Source organism: Monomorium pharaonis, chromosome 9 (genome assembly GCF_013373865.1).
Source record: "Monomorium pharaonis isolate MP-MQ-018 chromosome 9, ASM1337386v2, whole genome shotgun sequence".
In the NCBI taxonomy this organism is placed as follows: Eukaryota; Metazoa; Arthropoda; class Insecta; order Hymenoptera; family Formicidae; genus Monomorium; species Monomorium pharaonis.
In genome coordinates this window covers 10,309,413-10,329,537 of record NC_050475.1, presented here as the reverse complement: position 1 = coordinate 10,329,537, position 20,125 = coordinate 10,309,413, and the positions used below count along the sequence as shown (strand labels likewise).

Genomic DNA, 20,125 nt, shown 5'->3' with positions numbered 1-20,125 from the left:
TCTGTTATCAGAATAAACCAATTTTCCTGTGCTAAAAAATGTGATTGTAATACGGAAGAAGTCGAAGCACTCAAATATTTTAATTAATAAGTAAGTTAAGATCTAACAATAAGTACCAGACCGGATCCTTTCTACGTCCGGTATTTCGTGAGCTCTTCGATTTACGCGAGTAAATGGCAACGCGATCGCCACAACATAAAACAAAATATATTCTTAGTACAATTTCATTTAATTCTAGAATTAATTTAAGAACTTAATTTTCGAAAAATTGTAAATGCTAAAATATATATAAATATGATGTATACTCTAGAACAAAATTAAAAAATTAACTTAATTTTTCTAGAAGCAAAGTGTAAAGTTCAAACTGCCATAACTTTGCAAATAATGGTCATAGAAAAAGATACCAAAAATCAAATTAAACGGCAAACTACTTTTCGACTATTTGTCGATTGTGTCAAAATTTTAAATTTCTTTTTAATTTCAAAAAAGTTTTGAGTAGAATGAAAAATTGAAGAATTACAAATTTGTTTTTGTATTTGTTTAACTGCATGAGCAAAAATCAAATTTTTTTCCTAAAACCAATTAATCTTGAAAGGTCAATTTTTTAATTTTAATATTGTTTTTTATACGACCCTCTACGTTTTTTTTGACCAAGTTATTGATGTTTTTCGAACAACTGTTATTTTTAAATTCAAAGGCTCGTATCTCGGCAACTAATCATCGTACAGTAATAAAGAGAAAAGCAAATTGAAGGGCACTCATCTTGTTCCGATTGAGGATGTAGGATCGCGCAATTTTTAAGTCGAGTCAGTGAAACGAGGGAGGGCGTGAAATAAAGGCGTCAGTTACGCTTTACAATCTTTACTTGTACCCTAATTAGAAAGAATTAACAACTTAATTCAATAAGAGCTAGTTGTCCAAATTAACTGAGAAAAGAGCTCTGCACGATCGGAACGAACTGCACGAAGTGCTCAGATTTGGCGCAAAAAATATCGAGGAGATTGACACGGGTGTCTCGGGAGAGTTTCCCGGACTGGCGCGGATTCATTCGCGCTCGCTGGCTTTGTTTTTTTTTTGCCCCCTCCGGAAGGTTCTGAATAGGAGAGGCAGAGAAGTAGTCCGGTCGTTACACATCTCTAATCTTCTACAATCTTGCGAAGGGAAGCCAAGTGTGCAAATGTGTGATAACAAGGGCAAAGTTTTGTTTTCTTCGCCCAATTTCAAAGTGATATCCGACGGTCCGTGATTGGGCGGCGATATCGTCCGCGCGCATCGGTATAAGCGCGCGGTCGCGACAGCCTGCGACTTCGCGACCTGCGTGAAATACGTTGTGCAGCGTGATACTACACGTGGCAAAAGGCTTCGATTACAAGTTCGATATTGACAAGATTTCGTGACGGAAGAAATTTAGAACACAACTTAACAATTTTTAGTCTAAAAATTGACTTTTACTGACTTTTTTTGATCTTCTTATGTCATAAAAATGTCAAAAAATTTTATGTATAGACAAGGAAATGTGGAACAGGTGAAACGTAGAATCCAGATGGCGCGACTTGGGTTTTTAAAGTTAACACATTACTCTTTAAAATTTATTTTGATTTTTCTTATTATATCATTTTCACATCGAGATATTCCACTTTAAATATTGATAAGGCAATTTTATTGTAAATTAATTAATTTTTTTTTAACAAAAAACCAAAGAATAAAACCCCAGTAAACATCGATATCTTGTAACAAATCAAAAAGATATTTTATTTAAAATATTTTCAAGACATTTCTAAAAAATATCTGAAAAGATTTTGTTAAAGATTTCTTCATAAAATTTCTAAAAGATATCTAAAATACATCTAAAAGATATCTTAAAAGATGTCTTCAAAATTTTCGAACTAGATATGCCAAAGATATCTAAATAATCTTTCTTAAAAAACGTCTAGAAAAATTCTATTAGAAATACGAAAGATCTATATAATATATCTTAACTTCTCCTTGGCCAGAAGCTTAATGTTAAGCTTATAATTAAATTTACCGAAAACTCTATTCAATTAGGTAAAATTAAGGTGAGCTGGGGTAAGTGCATACCAGAAAATTCAATATTTCTGTTTACTCTCCTCCCACAAGCTTCCAAATTTTTATGCAACATTGAAACTTTGGCAACATAACATTTAAATTGTACTTTATAAATGCATAAGGTCATAAAAAAAAATTAGGAGAAAAGGTCACACTTTGGGAAATTTTATTTCGGTTTTGGGGCAAGTGTGACCTCGGCTATTATTGCCACCATGCAATGAAAAGAAAAAATTCAAATAGATTTTTTAATTACAGATATAATGCTAATTATAAAAAGTACTTACGAGATTTATTCTTCCCACATTAACTGATGGCGAACATAACAACATAACTTTTACAACTCGACATCAAAGTTTTTTTTAGTGTTGACTGTTTACTACTATATTCAGGTTATTGATTGATAATGGCGAGCGCTTTAACGGTAAAAATTTGCACGATTGCTTCTACTCAATATACGGCTAAAACACACTCTATGTCACTTTCCCTGCAACAATAAGCCGATAATGCACTTACCCCGAGGCCGCACTTGCCCCAGCTCAACTTACCTTTTTCAATATGTTTTTTATTTATTTTGAAATAATTTGATATGTATAATGACATTTACTTTGTATAATAACATTTTATATACTAGCTGTCTCATACCTCACAAAATCCAACATAATTATGTTTTTATATACATATTTTTCAACACATTTTTATAGCAAATGACGCTCAATAATCATTTTAACAATAAATAATAGTATAAAGTTCAAATACAGCAAAAGAAAATAACTCATTTTTTTCGAACTGGAAGCCTAATATTAAGCGCTAGAGTGATATCTTCTTCGTAGTTCATTTCACTGACAAGGACAAAGATGTTTTAATACAAAAACTAAAAAGTCATCCAAAAAACGGCTGGTCCTTTAGAGGTTAGATATTTTTTATACATATTGTAACGTGCGCGCCGCGGAAATAAAAGACACTTCTTTTATAGAACAGGCGACTTTATTAATTCGATTGCAAAACACGTCTTAACGAAAGCGGGCCCGAGATTCAACTCGCTTGTTGACAAGCGTTGCCAAGAGCGTGACAACTGACAACGCTCTCGGTAAAATCAATGTATCGATCGGCTACAGGACAGCTGAGTCGCAGTCGCGGAGTATACCGGGCGACGCTCGTAACAATATATTTTGAAGACTAGGTCTAGAATTGCTTTAAGATATTCATAAACGTCTTTATATATTTATTACTCAACATTAAAAAAAAAGACATTTTTAATTATAATTTAATAGTTTAAATTCGATGGTGAAATATCCACAATACAATGTGCACGAGTGTGCAGCATCTGGAGCTGCGGCAGCCGCAATTTTTGTGGTGTAATTTACATCCTGAGAGCCATATAAAATCACCTACGGTGACGGATTAACTTACGATACCGATCGTAGTGAACTTTTAACGCTCTCAGGGCCTGAGTATATTTTTTGCATCCTAATCGAGAGAATTCTACGGGTCTTCGTACTTTTTCTCGGAGAAAGCTCTCTGAGTCTCCGCATAAATGTATAAAACCTTTATAAATATCTAAGAAAGAGTCTTCAGGACGTATAAAAACATTTTTAAGATGTTTCGTATAAATTTTTTGGATTTCTAAAAGAAATCTCTTAGATATCTTTAAGATATCTTTTAGATTTCTTCAAGATATTTTTTACATTTTTTCAAGATGTCTTTTAGATTGTTTCAAAATGTCTTTTAGACATCGCCAAATATCTGAAAGACATCTCAGACTGTTACATAAGACTTTTAGATCGTAAAAGATATCTTTTCGTAAAAAAATTCGAGATATCGCAAGAAACTGCAAGATGTCTTTTAGAAATCTAAAAGACATCTTTTGGGATATCGCAATATCCTTTGGATATCCGTGGACAGTCTCAGATATCCAAGGGTCTTTCGATGTGACATTCTGTAGATGTCCATCGATGTGACATTCTGTAGATATACAAGGTGACATTCTGTAATATCCAAAGGATATTATATCAGTCCAAGGAATTTCCTGAGATATTGTAATATACCCTTGTAAAAAAAGGGCACAGCGGAATAAGCAGGTGAAATCTGCCTCCGCACCAATCAAGCTCAAATTGATGTCATTAGTTGGCACCCTTGAGATGTAAAACTTTCTTAAAAATTAGCTACAAAATTGCATTTTTGGGGGAGTTATGGAGGGGGAAAGAAAAATAAAAAGAGTGGTTTCTTTCGAAAACGGTTGGACCGATTTTAATCAAAAAAATATATGTTGTAAACATTGTTTAGACAAGTTATATCGGCAAGTTATATTAGGCAAGTTATATCGAATAGACGAGAGAGAGAAAGGGCAATGCAGAGAGAGAGAGAGAGAGAGACAGGGGACAAGGAGGGAGGAAGAGGATAGAAGGAGGGAGAAAAACGTGGTGTGGAGAGGAGTAGGAGAGGACGAGAGAAGAGGCTTTGTAGAGGAGATAATAAGGAGGGCGCTGGAGGGAGATGGAAATAGATAGGGTGACGGAACGGAGTGGGGAGGGTGAAAAATAAGTTCTGATTACGTAGATAGACAGAGAGGAAGACAGAGAGGGGATCCTGGCCAAAAGGGGGAGATGAAGGAGATATGGGGGGTTGCTGTTCTCATCCATCGTTAGATGAGGATCTAACGATAGATGAGAGGAGAATGAGATGGAAAATTTTAGAGACGGCGAGAAAGGAAAGGATGAAAGGTAAAAGTGGAGATTTCGAACAGAGGGTTATGGGTGAAGGATAGGAAATGGAGCTGGGATGGGAAGAGAGGAAGGTGGAGAGAGGAAGAACGGCAATAGAGTTGGATAGAGTTGGAGGAGGTAGGGATGATCTGAGAGGAGGAGGCAGAGCGGGATAAAAAGCTGGGTAAAAGTCGAGGGGAGTCAGGCTGAATCAAAGGGGAATAAGAGAGGAGGGAGGATTGTATATAGTATGTTATGTATTAAGTAGTTTTAACATGTCTTTATGTGTTAACAGGTAGCGGAATTAAGGAGGGAGAAAACAAGAGAGGTGAGAGAAAGAAGAAGGGAGAGAAGAGACAAGAAGGCGGAGAAAAGGAGAGAGTAAGAAGGAAATAGACGAAGAACGAGGAAGGACGATTGGAAGGACGGTGAAGAGAGAAAAGAAAAGGAGAGGGGGCGAACCGGGAGAGGAAAGAAAGGGAACTTTGGGGACTTAGAGGGGTCGACAAAGAGAGGGAGGTGAAGTTTGTAAAGGGAGCGTCCCAGATGCGCACAGTAATAAACGGACACAGCAGGTTGAGTGAAACAGACACAGACCAAATGCGCACAGACCAAATGCGCACGGATCAGATGCACACGGACCAAATGCGCACGGACCAAATGCGCACAGACCAAACGGATACAGTAACCAACAAACTTACAACAAGGGTTGCGATTTTTCGGGCACCTTTACCGACGGGTGCGGGAGGGGGGGCGAAGCCCTGTGCGTGCGTGCGTGCGTGCGTGCGTGTGTGTGACTGTGCGCATTTGGTCCGTGCGCATTTGGTCCCTGCGCATTTGGTCCGTGCGCATCTGGTCCGTGCGCATTTGGTCCGTGTGCATCTGGTCCGTGCGCATTTGGTCTGTGCGCATTTGGTCTGTGTCTGTTTCACTCAACCTGCTGTGTCCGTTTATTACTGTGCGCATCTGGGACGCTCCCTTTACAAACTTCACCTCCCTCCTTTTGTCGACCCCTCTAAGTCCCCAAAGTCCCCTTTCTTTCCTCTCCCGGTTCGCCCCCTTTCCTTTTCTTTTCTCTCTTCACCGTCCTTCTAATCATCCTTCCTCGTTCTTCGTCTATTTCCTTCTTACTTTCTCCTTTTCTCCGCCTTCTTGTCTCTTCTCTCCTTTCTTCTTTCTCTCACCTCTCTTGTTCTCTCCCTCCTTAATTCTGTTTCACTCAGCCTGCTGTGTCCGTTTATTATTAATGTGCGCATCTGGGACTCAGTCTTTGTAAAGGTCGCATAATGGCCAGGGTGCGTAGAGGGTTTTTTGAATTCTAATTTGTAGTAAATGCTGTTGTATGACTTATGATTGAGACTGTAAACCCTGAGGGGACGCAGTAAATAAATACGATGTAACCACATATAACCATAAATAATAGATTATTGCGGCAATATGCGAGCAACAACCAACAGTTCGTCTTAGCACACTCACAAACATAACGAGTTATACCGGAAACTCCGATACTGTTTGGTTTGTACCGTAAGAAACATTTGTATATTGTACGAGAAATATATCGGGACGGAACTTTTAGTTTAAGGACATTTTTCTCGTCTTTAACATACTCTATGTTTAATTTGCCACTTTTGTTTACCATCTCTGCCAAATACGACACGGCTTGAGAAAGTTGGTACCGGTAAATAAAATTTTCATATTTTTTTTGGTCATTTCCAGAAAATCCAAAAGATTGTTATACTTTGGAAAGGGAGTTTTCGGCGAAACCATCCTTTTACTATTAAGGCTGAATGGCTACAAATATGCAAAATTTTGGTTGTGGATGTGGAATTTGAAAACGTACTGCAACCTTTTTGTGGTAAACTCCGGAAACTATAAGTTTTATAGATTAATTGCAGTCCTGGAAATATTATATGTATTATTGTATTATATATTATTATATCATAATTTTTCTTGGCAACTAAACATTGCAACATTGCAACAAGGCTAATATGAAAGTTAACATGACAATTGCCGTGCGCCGCGGCGCGCGATTTTTCATCACAAAAATTACTTAAAATTTTCTTAAACTTGTCTAAACAATGTTTACAACATATATTTTTTTCATTAAAATCAGTCAACCGCTTTCGAGAAAAACCACTTTTTTTATTTTTCTTTTTCCCTCCATAACGGGAGCGTCCCAGATGCGCACAGTAATAAACGGACACAGCAGGCTGAGTGAAACGGACACAGTAACAAACGGACACAAACCAAAACACAGTAACAAATGGACACAGTGCGAAACGGACACGGACCAAATGCGCACAGACCAAACGGACACAGTAATAAACGGACACAATAACAAACGGACACAGCAACAAACGGACACAGTAACAAACGGACACAGACCAAATGCGCACGAACCTACCACATGGGTTGCAACTTCTCAGGGCACCTCTACCGACGGGTTGGGTGCGGGGTGTGTGTGTGTGTGTGTGTGTGCGTGTGCGTGCAAAGCATTCTCTGCACCACATGGGTTTGCGACTGTGTCCGTTTGTTACTGTGTCCGTTTTTTGCTGTGTCCGTTTGATCTGTGCGCATTTGGTCTGTGTCCGTTTGTTACTGTGTCCGTTTGGTCTGTGTCCGTTTCACTCAGCCTGCTGTGTCCGTTTATTACTGTACGCATCTGGGACTCACTCTTCATAACTCCTCAAAAATGCAATTTTGTGGCTAATTTTTGGAGAAGTTTTACATCTCAAGGGTCTCAACTAATGACATCGATTTGAGCTCGATTGGTGCGGGGGCAGATTTCACTTGCTTATTTCCCGCTATGCCCTTTGTTTGAATTTTTTAAATTTTTCTTAGGAATTTTTTTGATATATGTTCCGATTTTTTATAAGAATTGGCACGTTTCTCAGAAAAAGGACCCCGCACAGAACATATGGAAAATGGGTCTCGATGAATTTGGCTGAAACTTCGTAGATTTGTAGTATATGTGATCCTGGTGAAAAGAAGTTCTTATGACCCCAACTCGATTTATGAAGCCGTTTAAGCTTCGAAGATCGTCAAATGTGTAAAATAGGTGATTGCTGTTACCATTGCGTAGAGTGCGTAGGCAACCGTATGTGAATTATTTCTTGCTTTGTCTCTTCTGTACTCTCTTTTCTACTTTCTATCCTCTCCCGCTTCTCTTTCTCCCCTCCCCTCTTCTTTTTCCCTCCTTTTTCGTTATTTTCTCTTTTCTTCTTACAAGGGGACCTTACGGGTCATGAAACACCGATTTTTTTTATACTTATAGGATTTGAAGATCAGTACCCGGACTTCAATTTCCTAAAGCAGTACGATGCGCTTCTCAAAAATACTCGAGAAAATCGATTTTGAAGATTTCCGATATCTGTAAGTGCAGAAAATTTTAACTTATTGTCACAGCCGCTCGTAGCCGAGCGCACAGAGCTCTAGTTTCGTAAGCGCGGAGTCGCTGGTTCGATTCTCGCTCTGGCCTCAATTTTTTTTTCATAAGTTAATAAAGTTTTTTTTTAAATCCTATATCTTAACATTTATCAAATTGAAATGCTAATTAATTATTAAATATTTATTCGTTATTTTTTAAATAAAAATTAACATCTTTTTATTTTTAATTACTACTTGATTGAAAATGCGAATATTTATAATAAATTAAAATTTGGTACAAAAAATGGAAAACATTAAAGAAAATGAAATACTTTTTAAGAGATTACGAGTAAATACAAAAATATTTATTCGTTATTTTTTAAATAAAAATTATTCGTTATTTTTTATATACAAAAATAATATAAAAAACAAAAATAATATTTATAAAAATGATTGTTTAATTTTTATGAGTTATTAATTCATGTATGTTATAAAATATATTAATAATAAATACATTTGACATTACTCGTCAGTATTACATGAGCCAATTTAATTTTTATTTAAAAAATAACGAATAAATATTTAATAATTAATTAGCATTTCAATTTGATAAATGTTAAGATATAGGTTTAAAAAAAAACTTTATTAACTTATGAAAAAAAAATTGAGGCCAGAGCGAGAATCGAACCAGCGACTCCGCGCTTACGAAACTAGAGCTCTGTGCGCTCGGCTACGAGCGGCTCTGACAATAGGTTAAAATTTTCTGTACTTACAGATATCGGAAATCTTCAAAATCGATTTTCTCGAGTATTTTTGAGAAGCGCATCATACTGCTTTAGGAAATTGAAGTCCGGGTACTGATCTTCAAATCCTATAAGTATAAAAAAATCGGTGTTCCATGACCCGTAAGGTCCCCTTGTTAGTTTCCATTATTTTACATTTTGCTTTATTTTACGTGATTTGTATCTTTTTCTATGAGCAACAAGCGAAAATTCACTGTTATGTCAAAGCCAATTGAATCTTCCGAATTACAAGAATCGGAATATGTCACTTTTACCGTCGGCATTAGCGTTATCCGACGTGCACCATGGGGAGGTTGCGCGATCGGAATTTTTGCACATCATGTGGCTTTGAAAAGTGTCCACGCTTTGTACTGTTCCACATGGATTTGCGACTTTCCATGCGAAGCGAGGTCTACCTACTTTTCTTTTTATTTTTGATATGGTATATCTCAAAAACTAAAGCAGTTAGCCCTATAAGATCTATACAATTTTTTGTTTAGCATAAAAAATATTATCAGAAATCATCGTCAAATCAAGATGCTGGAGTTATTGGAATTGTGTCTCCAGAGTGTATGAGCGCAATGATATCATGTATGCAATGTGCATATGCGCAATAATATTAATAATATAAAATTATGTGTGCAATGCGTAGGACTGTAATAATATCTTGTGTGCAGTGTGTATGAACATATTAATATCATGTGTGCAATGTGTATGAACGTATTAATATCATGTGTACAATGTGTATGAGCGCAATAATATCACCTGTGCAATGTGTATGAGTGTAATAATGTCATGTGTGCAATGTATTTATGCGCATTAATATCATGTGTACAATATGTATGAACGTATTAATATTATGTGTGCAAGTGTATGAGCGAAGTAATATCATGTGTGCAATGTGTATGAGCGTAATAATGTCATGTGTGTAATGTATATGAGCGAAATAATATCATGTGTGCAATCGAATTGTAGACAATCGGGCACGCAGGCAATCAGGCACCTTTGCAAAATTTGTGTGCAAACGAAGCTGTAGACAACTGGGAATGTAGACAACTGAAACCCACTCGTATTTATTTATGAGTTTTTCAAAAATTATTTTGATTAAATTATTTGAATTAAAAATTAAAAATTATTTTAATTAAATAACAACAAATACACTGCTTTATAAATAAATTTGCAATTGTTTTATTATTTACTTTTTTATTACATTTTTATTTGAATAAATTTATTATCGAATAATTTATGTAAATGCTCGAAAAACTATAAGTACATGCAGGGTGTAATGTAATCAGAAGCCATCCCGTAATGGAAAGATAGACGGGATCGAGATGAACATAAAAGTCCAATATTGTCTTGGGTTAGGTCTATCAATAATCGAGATATAAATTTTTCAAATTGTACGAATGAGAGCGCGCCGTGTGAAGAACCGAGACGCTCGAGCTGTAGCGCGGCCCACTGTGTCGAGCATTGGCTGCCGGCGGCGGGGGGAAGAAGGAGAAGCGGTGCCGCTGCCTGTGCTTCGCCGCCCTCGCATCTCACCGCACCGCGCCAACACTCGTGGCGATGGCAGCTATGCACATTCGCGATTACTTGACAAATTAAGAGTTAGCAAAGATATGACAAATTAAATCCGTAATAAACTGCTGTGATTAAGAAAGTCGAAAAAGCGAAAGCGATAGATACTTATGGAATCTACAAATAATCTAATTTCTACCGTAATTGTGAATAAGTAAATTAATAAAAGTTTTTCGTACATTCACGAAAGATTCTTTCTTTTCCTTAAATATCTTGTATCATGCCTGATCTAACGATTTCGTGATTAAATTATACGATACGATCGTAATTATACTTGGAGATGTTAATGTCACCAGTATGGTTAACAACAAAGCGTTTTCTTTCGTTATTATACAATAGAGAACTTAAGTTTACGAAATATTCCAACAGAACTATTAAACACGATGTCTCCGTAGATATTTTGTCATATTCCAACGAGAAAATATACTTTCCTAACAGGAAACGAGAGAACGATAGACAATGATATCACTTCTTGAAATTCTTTTTTTTTTTTTATTCAGACAAGTAATGGATTACGAAAGAGAAACCAATTAGATTTTTGTATTTTTCTTGATATCTATTCTGAATCAATCAGTAAAAATCTGTCGTAATTAATAATGTAATTAAAGATAAAAGAAATTCCGAGTTCCCTATCGTTATGAAAGAAAAACTCTTCGTTATATTAATAACATTTGATATTGAACATCTCTAAGCATAATTATCGTAGAAGGCATAATCTATTGTGAAATCGTTACATCAAGAGATATTTTTCTATCGTGTTATGAACAATGAGTGTAACATATTATATGGATATATCGCGCATTTTATAATTTTCTAATTAAATATTTACGAAATGAGAATGTATGAAGAATCAATCGTAGATATTAATTGTGATAAACCTTTGTTAATTTAACATTCCATGGAAAAAAAACAATAAGAAACGATGAGAGAATTTGATGCGACAAATATTATAATACACTTATAAAAGAAAATTATCACTTTAAGAATCAATTGTAAATTTATGTTAATTTTTTATTAATGTTTTCATCAAGGATTTAACAGTACGACACAATTCGATAAGAAACAAAGTTAGAATTGTATAATACTGTAAATAAGATATTTAAGAAAAAGAAAGAATCTTTCGTGAATGTACGAAAAACGTTTATTAATTTACTTATTCACAATTACGATAGAAATTAGATTATTTGTAGATTCCATAAGTATCTATCGCTTTCGCTCTTTCGACTTTCTTAATCACAGCAGTTTATTACGGTTTTAATTTGTCATATCTTTGCTAACTGTCCTAATTTGTCAAGTAATCGCGAATGTGCATAGCTGCCATTGCCACGAGTATTGGCGCGGTGCAGTGAGACGCGAGGGCGGCGAAGCACAGGCAGCGGCACCGCTTCTCCTTCTTCCCCCCGCCGCCGGCAGCCAATGCTCGACACAGTGGGCCGCGCTACAGCTCGAGCGTCTCGGCTCTTCACACGGCGCGCTCTCATTCGTACAATTTGAAAAATTTATATCTCGATTATTGATAGACCTAACCCAAGACAATATTGGACTTTTATGTTCATCTCGATCCCGTCTATCTTTCCATTACGGGATGGCTTCCGATTACATTACATCCTGTATATTAACATATACAGGGTGTCCCAACGCATGTGGACCATTACTCGTAAAAAGGTAGAAGGGATCGAGATGAACATACAGGTCCAATATTTTCTTGGGTTAGATCTACAAATAATCGAGATATCAATTTTTCAAATTGTGCGAATGAGAGCGCGCCGCGGCGCGCCGTAGGAAGAGCCGAGCCGCTCGAGCCGTAGCGCGGCCCACTGTGAAGCATTGGCTGCCGGCGGCGGGGGGAAGGAGGAGAAGCGGCGCCGCTGCCTGTGCTTCGCCGCCCTCACGTCCCGCAGCACCGCGTCTAGACTCGCATCAATGGCCGCTCTCGCCTCCCACCGCACCGCGCCCAGACTCGCGTCGTTACGCACATTCGCAATTACTTGACAAAATTATTTAGCAAAGATAGGGACAAATTAAAACCGTAATAAACTTTTGTGATTGAGAAAGTCAAAAGAGAGAAAGCGATGGAAACTTATGAAATCTTCAAATAATCTAATTTCTATCGTAATTGTGAATATAGTAAACTAATGATAGTTTTCGGTACATTGACGATATATTCTTTCTTTTTCTTAAATATCTTATTTACAGTATCATACAATTCGAACTTTGTTTCTTGTCGAATTGTATCGTACTGTTAAAAATCCTTGATGAAAACATTGATAAAAATTCGTAAATTCATTCGTAAAATCATTATCGTAAATTCACAATTGATTCTCAAATTAATAGTTTTTTTTTCGTCTATTATAATATTTGCTACATCGAGTTCTCTCATCGTTATCTTTTTTCTCTTACACGATATATTCATAAATATTTCTTCATATTTAATCAAAATGATGCAACAATGGAACAAACTTTTCTAATAGAAAATGCGAGAACGATAGAAAAAAATTTCATTTCTTTAAATTTGTTCCTTTTGATTTAGAGATGGATTATAAAATAGAAATCAATTAGATTCTCGTGTTTCTATTTTAAATAAATCACTGAAAATCTATCGTAATTAATAATGCAATTAAAGAAACTCTAAGTTTTCTATCGTCATGAAAGAAAACTTAGAGTTGTATTGACAATACGTGATGTTGAACGTTAATCTCTAAGCATAATTATCGTAGAAGACGCATCGCCCCTAATCTATTGTTGCACGCGTACTGCACGCGTCGCCCGGCCGCGCGAGTCAGCTGAAAAAGTAAAAACGTACACAATATTTAAAATATTGTAAAAAAGTAATAAATTAAATAGAAGGCTGTTTACTACGTCTTGACTCTTACAATCTTTTATTCGATTCATTATTTATTTAATTTTTTAAATTACATTATACTCTAAATTTTTTCATTTTATGTTTATTTTATAAAATATTGTGTTTCATATCTCACTTTTTGTGTAAAATTTTATATATATTATATATTTTAAAAAATTTTATATTATTATATTACATTATATTTTTTATATATTTATTACAGTTTTAAAGCTAAAAAGAATATAAAAATTTGTATGTCAATTTTAAATATATAAATGTTTTTTTTCTTATTTTTCTTATATTATTAATATCTATTAATAAAAACTAAAAAAGGAAAAAGACAAAAAGAACAATGTTACATAATAAGTATTGGATAAATAGCGCGCGCATAGCACGCATTTGTGTTGTTCTAGTATATATATATATTTTGACGTGATTTTGTATGGTGAATAGTCATGCCTTAGGACATGGTTAAATAAACTATCAAACACATCAATAGCAATAAGATCCCATGTAAAATGCAAACTTTCAAACTGTCATTTTACAGTAACCATTTGTTTCTTCCACTTGGGGAATTAATGAGTCCCATCATGAACAACCAAATCACGAAGTTTCGTGTTATTTGGTAGGGGGCCAAAAAACGGCCTTATTGCAATCTATCCTTTACCATTGCACTCTTGTATCGGCGGGGAACGATCTCTCCTCGACGGCGTATATTCTTTTTGTATTTTTGTGCGTCATATCGTTTTTCGTGATTATAATTAATTTTGTTAAATGTTTTAGCGACTGCGAAATTGCGAGCGAAATCTCGATGAAAAGTCGAAAGAAATTTATGCTGTAAATGTGAAAAGATGCAAGAAAAATATCGAGGATGCGGTTATACAACGGTATGAATGGGGCTCGGAACTGCCGATTTCTGGCTGAGTTCCTCTATCGCAGCGGTTCGGAAGCACGAAGTGCAGCACCTAGAAATGAGATCGAAGTAATCAAATGGCCAAATAAGGACTCTGAAGGACACTCCGATTTAATTCAAACAGAGATTGGCGTACTACAAGACGCATTTATAGGCCCCGGTGGATCCTGATATTCCGTATCGGACAAGTTGCCGCGGCCTGACCAGCCGAGAAAATTATTCCGCAGTGCGTAGGACAGGTGGCAGCATTTGTGGCAGCAGGAGATATCGACGACAGAGGAAAGCCTGGGAAAATGAAAATGGCATTAGATCGCCCAATATTCCCGATCGATAACGGGATTAATAGTTTTTCTAAATTTACACAGGGTACGCAAGTACCGCCGCGAGAACTCAGCGGGATCGCATCCGAGCCTCCAGAATTTACTGTTCGGCGAGCTAGCAACACAAGAGATGCGAGTCCTAAGGATTCCGGCCAACGTCCATCGAGGCGAGCGGACAAGTCACCACCAGCTAGATTGTAAGGCCTCCTGGCACATCTCGGTAAGTGATGTCATCCCTGTCATCCTCTCCCGTGCCGGCTCTCTCTTAGAGAGTTTGGAGCTTGTACTATTGCGCAGAGGACGAAGAGAGATCGTTCTCAGAATACATGCGCGGCGGATTGGCCAGCCCCGAATCTCCTTAACTTTATTTCTTGCATATTGTAATTTTTGCGCTTTGAAAGTATTGAATTCGGTTATATGTTGTATTTCATGTACATTCATACACCGTGTGGAGATTTCGCCGACCTTGTTTGCGAATCCGAGATCTTTCCCTCGCCCGAGCGACCGCCGACAGTTATATTATATTGCGTAAGAATAAGTCTTGTCGAAATAGATCCTGTTCGTGTAAATTCGAGTCAATGATTATCATATCGTGCATCGTAACAATTAAATTTATATCAAGAATTTTTGGTATTGCGTATTAGTACCTTCGAGTCATATCGAGTCACATTATTACTGTTGTAAATTTCGATTGATCGCCATATAAATCGTCATGTAATCATGTAGTTATGTAATGCCCAGCCGATTGTCTTGCTCGAAGGACCAGAGGGGGGGGGGTGTTAAGCCCCCTCAAAAAGCTAATAGCGATGCGTTATGCATGCACAAGGCGATAAGTTAGCACGCGCAAGCGAAAGCTAAGTGATAACAGTAAAAGCGGAAAGCGTAAGCGACTCACCTCCTGGCACGTGCCTCAGCTTCCTCGTCCAGTAGATTCTGGGGCTGACCACGGGTGCGGGTGTAAAGCAGGTGGCTAGCTGGCCGGTGAAAATAAAGAGGCAGCAGGCAAGAGCGTGAGCAAGGCAAGCAGCAAAAAGAACGTGCACCAATGCGAAAACGGTAGATTACTCGCGCCGGATGAGTTGCGTGCCCGAGGACTGCTCGTCGATCAGTGGTGAGACGGTCCTGCAACGATCGTCGCCGGCAAGAGTATTCCGTTCCCTTTTCAATTGCTCCCGTCGGTGGATGAGCGATGGCAGCACCGATCAATGAGTCGCATGATTTATCAATTTTGGTACCGATCGCGATCCACCGACGTTTCACATGGAGCGCAAATAATAGTAGTAACCACAATCAATTCAATTCAACACCGCGCGATACTACAGTTACAAAACACGAGACTTAATTAAGCAATTAGGATTAGACGTAGCAACGAAACAAAATGTAGTAAAACATCAACCTAACAACAATCCACAATACATATATACAAGGGAGCCGCGCCAAACATGCTTTATTCTCTTTATACCGCGTATTATGTTATTTCTAATCTTTTGTATATTTAATGGAATATATATCACTGTTTTATATAATTTAATAACGGTTTCTAATTTTGCGAAACGCTTCTTCTCTCAGAACTCCGTATAATAAAAAAAGACCCGCCCTTCTACCTCGAATTAACCGAGACTGGTTGGGCTATTGTAAATAAAGGAAGACAGTATTTTTTGTGTGACGCGGATTGTCGCGCCTGGCGCTCAGTATGGTGACTCTTTCGAGATTTTCAGAAATAAGAAATTATTGCATTGCTGACTATTAACTTGCTTGTGATTCAATTCCGGTGCGCCCCATCTACGGTGGGATCGGAGTGTAATAATATCCATCAGAATATATATATATATATATACATACAGAGGTGTCAGGAGAACCCTGGTAGCTCTGAAAATTCGAGAGGCTTCCACTTGGACACCATTTATTGGACACCGTTCACTTGGACACCGTTCATGGTGTCCAAATGAACGGTGTCCAAGTGGACCGCTCCCGAAAATTCAAGGTCTCACTAGTCTAGATATGGAATTCCAGACTTCGGAACCTTAAAGTAAATAAAATTGTTCTTTTAATGGAAAAAATGCGCGTTTAATGCGCTTAGGGGTTGCAATCCTCATTTTTTGATCCAATATATATATATATAGTAGGAATTGTGGGATCCCGCGGAATTTGCATAAAGTTTTTATAACAAAAATCTGGATAATACTTCATCTAAGTCATGATAATATTTATGCAATTTATGATTGGTTCTATTATCAGTCAAACATGCATTGTATATAACTATGTATAAATGTATGCTACATATAGTTAAGATGTGTGTGTAACCAAAATTGCGCAAGTGACACGCGCGACGAACTATCTCGAGCAGGAAACAATGCAATGATCTGAGTTGAGTAACGAGCGCGATGTTGTTTTGTTTTACATCCTTGCAATCATCACATTTTCTTCCGTTGTTTAGGCTTGCGATGCTTCAGTCTTCGGTCGAGTACAGAAGAAAAACAAACACGTGCGTGCGTGTTTCACCTTGCTTATGTAATTATGAATTATACAGGGTGTAATGTAATCGGAAGCCATCCCGTAATGGAAAGATAGACGGGATCGAGATGAACATAAAAGTCCAATATTGTCTTGGGTTAGGTCTATCAATAATCGAGATATAAATTTTTCAAATTGTACGAATGAGAGCGCGCCGTGTGAAGAGCCGAGACGCTCGAGCTGTAGCGCGGCCCACTGTGTCGAGCATTGGCTGCCGGCGGCGGGGGGAAGAAGGAGAAGTGGTGCCGCTGCCTGTGCTTCGCCGCCCTCGCGTCTCACTGCACCGCGCCAATACTCGTGGCGATGCAGCTATGCACATTCGCGATTACTTGACAAATTAGGACAGTTAGCAAAGATATGACAAATTAAAACCGTAATAAACTGCTGTGATTAAGAAAGTCAAAAAAGCGAAAGCGATAGATACTTATGGAATCTACAAATAATCTAATTTCTATCGTAATTGTGAATAAGTAAATTAATAAAAGTTTTTCGTACATTTACGAAAGATTATTTCTTTTTCTTAAATATTTTATTTACAGTATCATACAATTCTAACTTTGTTTCTTATCGAATTGTGTCGTACTGTTAAATCCTTGATGAAAACATTAATAAAAAATTACCATAAATTCACAATTGATTCTTAAAGTGATAATTTTCTTTTATAAGTGTATTATAATATTTGCCGCATCAAATTCTCTCATCGTTTCTTATTATTTTTTTTCCATGGAATGTTAAATTAACAAAGGTTTATCACGATTAATATCTACGATTGATTCTTCATACATTCTCATTTCGTAAATATTTAATTAGAAAATTATAAAATGCGCGATATATCCATATAATATGTTACACTCATTGTTCATAACACGATAGAAAAATATCTCTTGATGTAACGATTTCACAATAGATTATGCCTTCTACGATAATTATGCTTAGAGATGTTCAATATCAAATATTATTAATATAACGAAGAGTTTTTCTTTCATAACGATAGGGAACTCGGTATTTCTTTTATCTTTAATTACATTATTATTTACAACAGATTTTTACTGATTGATTCAGAATAGATATCAAGAAAAATACAAAAATCTAATTGGTTTCTCTTTCGTAATCCATTACTTGTCTGAATAAAAAAAAAGAATTTCAAGAAGTGATATCATTGTCTATCGTTCTCTCGTTTCCTGTTAGGAAAGTATATTTTCTCGTTGGAATATGACAAAATATCTACGGAGACATCGTGTTTAATAGTTCTGTTGGAATATTTCGTAAACTTAAGTTCTCTATTGTATAATTACGAAAGAAAACGCTTTGTTGTTAACCATACTGATGACATTAACATCTCCAAGTATAATTACGATCGTATCGTATAATTTAATCACAAAATCGTTAGATCAGGCATGATACAAGATATTTAAGGAAAAGAAAGAATCTTTTGTGAATGTACGAAAAACTTTTATTAATTTACTTATTCACAATTACGATAGAAATTAGATTATTTGTAGATTCCATAAGTATCTATCGCTTTCGCTCTTTCGACTTTCTTAATCACAGCAGTTTATTATGGTTTTAATTTGTCATATCTTTGCTAACTGTCCTAATTTGTCAAGTAATCGCGAATGTGCATAGCTGCCATCGCCACGAGTGTTGGCGCGGTGCGGCGAGACGCGAAGGCGGCGAAGCACAGGCAGCGGCACCGCTTCTCCTTCCCCCCGCCGCCGGCAGCCAATGCTCGACACAGTGGGCCGCGCTACAGCTCGAGCGTCTCGGCTCTTCACACGGCGCGCTCTCATTCGTACAATTTGAAAAATTTATATCTCGATTATTGATAGACCTAACCCAAGACAATATTGGACTTTTATGTTCATCTCGATCCCATCTATCTTTCCATTACGGGATGGCTTCCGATTACATTACACCCTGTATATTATTTATTTAACCTACGTATATTTATTTAGTTTACGTATTATATTACATGTTGTTTTAATTGTATATATTACTATTGCAATCAAACATGTCGTCTAGTAAAGAATTAATGTGTGCTAATAAGAAAGAAAACATTGATAAATCTCTTTAGGATAATTTTGTGTAAGGTTATATTATTGAAATTGCCAAATGCCTGCTGTGTTCTACTACTTTAAAAATAAGTCAACAACAGGAAAAGGATTAATGATACACTTAAAAACCAAACATTTTATAGATTTAAAATCGCAATCGCAAGAATCAACATCGAAAGAGAATTTGGGTAATGTATCAACAAACAGCATTTCACATTTTAGAAGTTGTAACGCACTTTTTAATAATTAGTTTTTGTAGGTAATTAACCCTTTGAGTCACAAATTTTTATAGATATTATTATGAAATATAAACACCATATATATAGGTTTTTGGGATCGCTGATTACGAATTTGACATCAGAATTTCAAAATTCAAAATGGCATATCTAATATGGAGGACCGAAAATTTTTTTTATAATTTAATTTATTTGGATAAAATGTGTAATATAATACAGGGGTTTTTGGCGTTGCTGATGAATCTGTTATGAGCGTTTGCTCTGAACGGGAGTCTTCCCGTAATAGTTCTAGGATTCGTCCTGCCTTAGGGGTTAGGACCCGAAGGGTGCAGGTTCGGCTCGTAGTTATTAATAAAAGAAAACACTCTCAGTTGTTTGTCTGATAAACTTTTATTCTTGTCTTGTGATCAGGCTTACACTCAGCTGTTGTGCATAGCGGCATTAGGTGTCACTCACGATAAGACTTGTAGTAAACCGACGTAGCTCGGACGTTGTTAAATTACTCTCCACTCGGTCACGGCGTGGTCGCGCTTATATATGATGGTTTCTGGCGCAATTTTGGGGGCCAGTGACCGGGCGTCGCGCGTCGGTAGCTTCCGCGAGGCTAAGCGTTTCGATATTGGAACGCGGTGGCCTTGCGGTTTAAATGTGCAGCCTTATTTCTAGAGCGATACGGAACTGCTTCCGAGCGGTTCTGTATCGTGATGTTGTAAACTTACGGAAGTTGCTTCGAACGCGGCGAATTCCTGTG

General features: G+C 36.9%; 1 protein-coding gene across 1 annotated transcript in view; it reads right to left on the bottom strand.

The window, feature by feature from the left end:
- The window catches only part of LOC105833193 (histone-lysine N-methyltransferase, H3 lysine-79 specific), a 224,232-nt gene that overhangs the window by 149,372 nt on the left and 54,735 nt on the right, over positions 1-20,125 (bottom strand). The gene's annotated exons all lie outside the window — the stretch shown is intronic.